The sequence below is a fragment of the Schistocerca piceifrons genome, chromosome 3, assembly GCF_021461385.2.
Source record: "Schistocerca piceifrons isolate TAMUIC-IGC-003096 chromosome 3, iqSchPice1.1, whole genome shotgun sequence".
NCBI lineage: Eukaryota > Metazoa > Arthropoda > Insecta > Orthoptera > Acrididae > Schistocerca > Schistocerca piceifrons.
The window spans coordinates 88,314,460-88,322,434 of record NC_060140.1 but is presented as its reverse complement, the minus strand read 5'-3'; the positions used below and the strand labels follow the sequence as shown (position 1 = coordinate 88,322,434).

At 42.9% G+C, this 7,975-nt stretch overlaps 1 pseudogene; it reads right to left on the bottom strand.

Moving 5' to 3' along the window:
- Positions 1 to 263: 263 nt before the first annotated feature.
- On the bottom strand, positions 264 to 381 carry LOC124790385 (annotated as a pseudogene).
- Between the last annotated feature and the right edge of the window lie 7,594 nt (positions 382 to 7,975).

The window sequence follows — 7,975 nt, the reverse complement described above, 5'->3', positions numbered from 1 at the left end:
CTTACGTCGGATATGTTACTTACCAGTTTCTGTAGTCTGTATTAGATATACTTTACCAGCACCACCACTCCGTCTAAAGGCCATAAGTGGCCCATCGGAACCATCAGACAGCCGTGTCATCCTCATTGAGGATGCGGATAGGAGGGGTGTGGGGTCTGCACACCGCTCTCTCGGTCGTTGTGATGGTATTCTTGACCGAAGCCGCTATTATTCGGTCGAGTAGCTCCTCAATTGGCATCACGGGCTGAGTGCACCCCGAAAAATGGCAACAGCGCATGGCGGCCTGGATGGTCATCCATCCAAGTGCTGACCACGCCCGACAGCGCTTAACTCCGGTGATCTCACGGGAACCGGAGTAGCCACTGCGGCAAGGCCGTTGCCATTAGATATACTATACATAATATAATATTATTTAATGGAAAATGTACACTCCCAGGTCTATCTGAATACGAAGTTGCCAAACATACAAAAGGGGTGCCGCAAAAGGGCCAGTTTTGTGAAACAGCGTGCAATTACCCCTCGTGAGATATGCACGGCAAGTTCGTGAATATGTTTCCATACAAGAGACGTAGGGTAAATGTGCTAAAGAGTGCGCAGTCCCAAATAGAGCGCAGCTTGTGTTCCTCACGGTTGACTAAACTGTTCAGCTCGCCACTGACGTACGACGGTGAGTCAAATGAAAACCTCAAATTTGTAATAACAAATCGAAACTTCGCGCCGTTATCCTGTAAATGGGTAAGCGTGCTACAAACAGCGTGCAGAATGGCCTGTAGGTGGCAGCATAGTGCAGATGCACACATACCGTCGCAGTATCAGTATAAAGATGGCCGCCCCACTTGCGACTTGCACCAGGGAAGAACAGTGTTCTGTTATTCGGTTTTTGCGTAGTGAAGGTGTGAAACCTATTGAAATTCATCGACGAATGAAGGTTCAGTACGGTGATGCATGTTTGTCACAGCAGCAAGTCTACGAATGGAGTAGGAAGTTCGCAAATGGTGTGACTTCAGTGGAAGATGCTCCTCGTCCAGGTCAGGCACAACGAGTTGTGACTCCACAGAACATTGCAACAGTTGAAGCCATACTGAAGGAAAACTCCCGAGTGACACTGAATGACATTGCAGCATGTTTACAGATTAGTCATGGGTCAGCACACCACATTCTGCATTATGTGCTCCAGTTTCACGAAGTCTCAGCAAGATGGGTGCCAGGGCAGCTGACTCCTGAAATGAGGGAACTACGTGTTGATGCTTGTGAAGACCTACTTCGGCGCTTTGAACGAGAAGGTGATGGTTTCCTTGCAAGAATCGTTACTGGGGACGAAACCTGGGTTCACTTCCACCAACCGGAAACGAAGAGAGCGAGCAAGGAGTGGCGCCATTCCTCATCACCGAAACCAAAGAAGTTTCGTGCAGAACCATCAGCAGGGAAGGTTATGCTGACTCTCTTTTGGGACGAAAAAGGCGTCATTTTGGAGCATTACATGCCTAGAGGGACCACTGTCACCAGTGCAACATACACAGATCTCCTAAAAATCATCTGCGGCCTGCAATCAAATCAAAGCGACTTTGATTGCTGACAGCAGATGTCCTTTTGCAAGATGAAAATGCAAGGCCCCACACTGCCCGTACAACAGTTGCAACAATCACAGACCTGCATTCTGAGTGTCTTCCTCATCCACTATACTCACCAGACCTTGCCCCAAGTGATTTCCATATGATTGGACGACTCAAAGACGCAGTGGGAGGAAAGAAGTTCCGTTGTGTTGAAGAGGTATGCCACGCTGTGCATGAGTGGTTGCGCGGACTACCAAAGGAATTTTTTTCTAAAGGAATTTATGCACTTTGTAAGCGCTGGAGGACTTGCATTGAGCGAGGGGGAGATTATGTTGAAAAGTGATACAGGTTTGTACCACTTCTCCACAATAAATAATATTTTAAAAAATATTAAAGGTTTTCATTTGACTCACCCTAGTAGTTCAGACTGGCATCAAAAACATCTTGTAGAAGTTGTTTGGAGAAATACAGTGTTTCCGAAGTGAAACAGGTGAATATCACTAATCAGCTTTCTTGCTGTAGTTCTGGTACTGCGTTGCACAAGATGTACACAGAACAAGCGAGAAATAGCCTTCAATTCTTGATTGTATTTTGAAATACCGGCTTGCAAACTACCATACTGCATCCACATGTTTGGCAAATGTGACGTGTTCTCCCGTCTGTTGACATCGCTTGGAATCACTGTTCCTGTACGAAAGAGCGCGCGTAAAACGTCCCCAAGAGTGTGTACGCTCTCTTTAGAACTGGTCGGTTGGTTTGCGGAAGGGGACCAAACAGAGAGGTCCCATCGGATTAGGGAAGGACGGGGAAGGAAGTTGGTCGTACCCTTTTAAAGGAACCATCCCGGCATTTGCTTGTAGCAGTTTAGGAAGACACGGAAAACCTAAATCTGTGTGGCCGGACGCGGGTTTGAACTGTCGTCTTTCCGAATGCGACTCCAGTGTGCTAACCACTGCGCCATCTCGTTCGGTCTTTCTTTGGGGTACAACTGGAAATTTGCGTGGTTGCGTTCGAAGGACAGGTTTTGTTTCCGAATGACTTCAGATCATGAAAATCGGACAGGAAGCTCATCTAAGCTGAAGAGCCGTTCAGTGAAGCCAGACAACGAAATGAAAGCGGAGAAAGCAAACAACGGTTGCCGCTGTTCTTGGTCCGAAGGAGTCTCATGTAACGAAAAGACTGAAAGCTGTGAGTAGAGAACACAAATTTTCGCGTTTGCAGAGGACTAGATCCAGTGCACTGAGTATGGGAGACGGCGGAACCAACAGTGATGTTCAACTGAGGTGTGATACTGCGTTCGTTTGTGCCATTTGCTAAATGCGTGCTCTTTAGGCATGTTCTGCGTATTCTTAGGCACATGTGAACGAAAGAGTGCGCATTTACCGTTTTTTTGTATTTTTGGAAAGTTCAATGAAAGTCTTACCTCTGTGCTGCTGTAGATTTTCTGAACATGCATATTTTGTGTTAATAAATCTAAATCTAAAATGATTTTGTTTCCCTATTGATAATAACGCAGATACTTACGCTTATTCCTTAAGGAGGGACGTTGACGAGAAAACACAGACTATCTCAAAAATGCACCAAATCCACAATTTTGGAGACATGGAAATGAAATTTTGTACCACGCTTTACATGAATGTAACACATTTACATACAAAATCCGTTGTCTATATATATTCAACTTTTTTGTGCATGAAATTTGAAGTTTTATTTTCAAAAAATAATGTATGTTCCTTTATCTCGGAAAGTATTTAAGAGATTTCTACAAAAATCTTTCTTTTCCATCTCTTTATTGTTGTAAGCTTTTCTCATGAGGTTTTGGAAAAGGTCAAATAGGAAAATTTTCATAGGTTTTTTAATTATAATTCCACAAGTACAATTTTAAATTCATGCAAAATTCTGAACACTTTGCCCCGTATCTCAGCTTGCAATCAGAATTTCAAAATTTGCTCTTGAGACAACGTTTATTAGGTTTACAGAAATATGTGCAAAAATTTCACAATTCTAGCATTCATAGAATCTGAGGAAAAAGGTACATAAACTTTAAAAAACAAACATTTCAGGAAACGTAATTTAATGTTCAACCTAACTTTTTTCCTTATGTCACTTCTTCAGAAGGCACCACATTTATACTCTAGGTCGTCTTTCCCTTCAAGGCTTCTCTTCTGGTTTCCTGTCGTCTATCTTCTTTCCCCCCCCATGAACCATGGACCTTGCCGTTGGTGGGGAGGCTTGCGTGCCTCATCGATACAGATAGCCGTACCGTAGGTGCAACCACAACGGAGGGGTATCTGTTGAGAGGCCAGACAAACGTGTGGTTCCTGAAGAGGGGCAGCAGCCTTTTCAGTAGTTGCAAGGGCAACAGTCTGGATGATTGACTGATCTGGCCTTGTAACAATAACCAAAACGGCCTTGCTGTGCTGGTACTGCGAACGGCTGAAAGCAAGGGGAAACTACAGCCGTAATTTTTCCCGAGGGCATGCAGCTTTACTGTATGATTACATGATGATGGCGTCCTCTTGGGTAAAATATTCCGGAGGTAAAATAGTCCCCCATTCGGATCTCCGGGCGGGGACTACTCAGGAGGATGTCGTTATCAGGAGAAAGAAAACTGGCGTTCTACGGATCGGAGCGTGGAATGTCAGATCCCTTAATCGGGCAGGTAGGTTAGAAAATTTAAAAAGGGAAATGGATAGGTTGAAGTTAGATATAGTGGGGATTAGTGAAGTTCGGCGGCAGGAGGAACAAGACTTCTGGTCAGGTGATTACAGGGTTATAAACACAAAATCAAATAGGGGTAATGCAGGAGTAGGTTTAATAATGAATAGGAAAATAGGAATGCGGGTAAGCTACTACAAACAGCATAGTGAACGCTTTATTGTGGCCAAGATAGACACGAAGCCCACACCTACTACAGTAGTACAAGTTTATATGCCAACTAGCTCTGCAGATGACGAAGAAATTGAAGAAATGTATGATGAAATAAAAGAAATTATTCAGATTGTGAAGGGAGACGAAAATTTAATAGTCATGGGTGACTGGAATTCGAGTGTAGGAAAAGGGAGAGAAGGAAACATAGTAGGTGAATATGGATTGGGGGACAGAAATGAAAGAGGAAGCCGCCTGGTAGAATTTTGCACAGAGCACAACATAATCATAACTAACACTTGGTTTAAGAATCATGAACGAAGGTTGTATACATGGAAGAACCCTGGAGATACTAAAAGGTATCAGATAGATTATATAATGGTAAGACAGAGATTTAGGAACCAGATTTTAAATTGTAAGACATTTCCAGGGGCAGATGTGGACTCTGACCACAATCTATTGGTTATGACCTGTAGATTAAAACTGAAGAAACTGCAAAAAGGTGGGAATTTAAGGAAATGGGACCTGGATAAACTAAAAGAACCAGAGGTTGTACAGAGATTCAGGGAGAGCATAAGGGAGCAATTGACAGGAATGGGGGAAATAAATACAGTAGAAGAAGAATGGGTAGCTTTGAGGGATGAAGTAGTGAAGGCAGCAGAGGATCAAGTAGGTAAAAAGACGAGGGCTAGTAGAAATCCTTGGGTAACAGAAGAAATATTGAATTTAATTGATGAAAGGAGAAAATATAAAAATGCAGTAAGTGAAACAGGCAAAAAGGAATACAAACGTCTCAAAAATGAGATCGACAGGAAGTGCAAAATGGCTAAGCAGGGATGGCTAGAGGACAAATGTAAGGATGTAGAGGCCTATCTCACTAGGGGTAAGATAGATACCGCCTACAGGAAAATTAAAGAGACCTTTGGAGATAAGAGAACGACTTGTATGAATATCAAGAGCTCAGATGGAAACCCAGTTCTAAGCAAAGAAGGGAAAGCAGAAAGGTGGAAGGAGTATATAGAGGGTCTATACAAGGGCGATGTACTTGAGAACAATATTATGGAAATGGAGGAGGATGTAGATGAAGATGAAATGGGAGATACGATACTGCGTGAAGAGTTTGACAGAGCACTGAAAGACCTGAGTCGAAACAAGGCCCCTGGAGTAGACAATATTCCATTGGAACTACTGACGGCCGTGGGAGAGCCAGTCCTGACAAAACTCTACCACCTGGTGAGCAAGATGTATGAAACAGGCGAAATACCCTCAGACTTCAAGAAGAATATAATAATTCCGATCCCAAAGAAAGCAGGTGTTGACAGATGTGAAAATTACCGAACTATCAGCTTAATAAGTCACAGCTGCAAAATACTAACACGAATTATTTACAGACGAATGGAAAAACTAGTAGAAGCCAACCTCGGGGAAGATCAGTTTGGATTCCGTAGAAACACTGGAACACGTGAGGCAATACTGACCTTACGACTTATCTTAGAAGAAAGATTAAGGAAAGGCAAACCTACGTTTCTAGCATTTGTAGACTTAGAGAAAGCTTTTGACAATGTTGACTGGAATACTCTCTTTCAAATTCTGAAGGTGGCAGGGGTAAAATACAGGGAGCGAAAGGCTATTTACAATTTGTACAGAAACCAGATGGCAGTTATAAGAGTCGAGGGACATGAAAGGGAAGCAGTGGTTGGGAAGGGAGTAAGACAGGGTTGTAGCCTCTCCCCGATGTTGTTCAATCTGTATATTGAGCAAGCAGTAAAGGAAACAAAAGAAAAATTCGGGGTAGGTATTAAAATTCATGGAGAAGAAATAAAAACTTTGAGGTTCGCCGATGACATTGTAATTCTGTCAGAGACAGCAAAGGACTTGGAAGAGCAGTTGAATGGAATGGACAGTGTCTTGAAAAGAGGATATAAGATGAACATCAACAGAAGCAAAACAAGGATAATGGAATGTAGTCTAATTAAGTCCGGTGATGCTGAGGGAATTAGATTAGGAAATGAGGCACTTAAAGTAGTAAAGGAGTTTTGCTATTTGGGGAGCAAAATAACTGATGATGGTCGAAGTAGAGAGGATATAAAATGTAGGCTGGCAATGGCCAGGAAAGCGTTTCTGAAGAAGAGAAATTTGTTAACATCCAGTATTGATTTAAGTGTCAGGAAGTCATTTCTGAAAGTATTCGTATGGAGTGTAGCCATGTATGGAAGTGAAACATGGACGATAAATAGTTTGGACAAGAAGAGAATAGAAGCTTTCGAAATGTGGTGCTACAGAAGAATGCTGAAGATTAGATGGGTAGATCACATAACTAATGAGGAGGTATTGAATAGGATTGGGGAGGAGAGAAGTTTGTGGCACAACTTGACCAGAAGAAGGGATCGGTTGGTAGGACATGTTCTGAGGCATCAAGGGATCACCAATTTAGTATTGGAGGGCAGCGTGGAGGGTAAAAATCGTAGAGGGAGACCAAGAGATGAATACACTAAGCAGATTCAGAAGGATGTAGGTTGCAGTAGGTACTGGGAGATGAAAAAGCTTGCACAGGATAGAGTAGCATGGAGAGCTGCATCAAACCAGTCTCAGGACTGAAGACCACAACAACAACAACAACATCTTCTTTCCTTTACCAGGTCTTCAACTGAATTTTCAGCTACACAGACGCGCTGTAAATCTATTTTTCTCTGGATGTCTTGAGTAAAATTTCCTATCTTGAAGCCCATTCTTTCTAATACCTTCATCCTCCCGACATTCCTGTCATTAAATACAATAACTGCATCATAAGTTGCAATTCTGACAACTGTAGCAGATGCAAATGTTTTTTGGGGCATCGTTTCCATATGAGTGAATTTAGAGACTCATTTGGATTTGAGGTTTTGCCATGAACACACTTTTTGAGAAGTGCAGGATCGGCCAAAGATGATATATAAAACCAAAGGGTATGTATCGCGACTTTCCAGGTGTATCCCGCACACGTTTGGTTGAAAGTAATACACAGAATCGTTGTTCACTGAGCTGGTATTGAAGTGCTGCTTCAAAACGTGAGTGTGGCAGGGAGGCCGCATCACACTTTTAATTAATTTTCAGGCATTTCGGATGCGATTTCAACATTGAAACTTTTGGAACTTATTGTCCATGAGTTGTAATAACAAATACAAAATAAGTCGAAAATTGACATTTTTGGTCAATTTCATCAACGTCCCCCCTTAACTGCGCACTCTTAGATGCGGTTTCCCTATGATATGGCGCACACCCTGTCCTCATTTTTCACTCGCACACTTTCACCCGCGCCAGTTTTCGGTACTAACTGTGGCGCATACGGTATATAAAACTTGCAACTAGACGCCCCCGGCGCACCTCTCAGCTAGCCGTTCCAAGCGCCAACGTGCGTAGCTTGGGCCTTGAACGTATCCTGGATATAGTTTGTTAGCGAGAGTGGGGACTGGCCACCTAGCCCTTCACTTTTTCGGCAAAGTTTATAGGTCTAGAAGCAAATTTTATATGCCTTACAAATAAATATAACCGAGCGAGGTGGCGCAGTGGTTAGA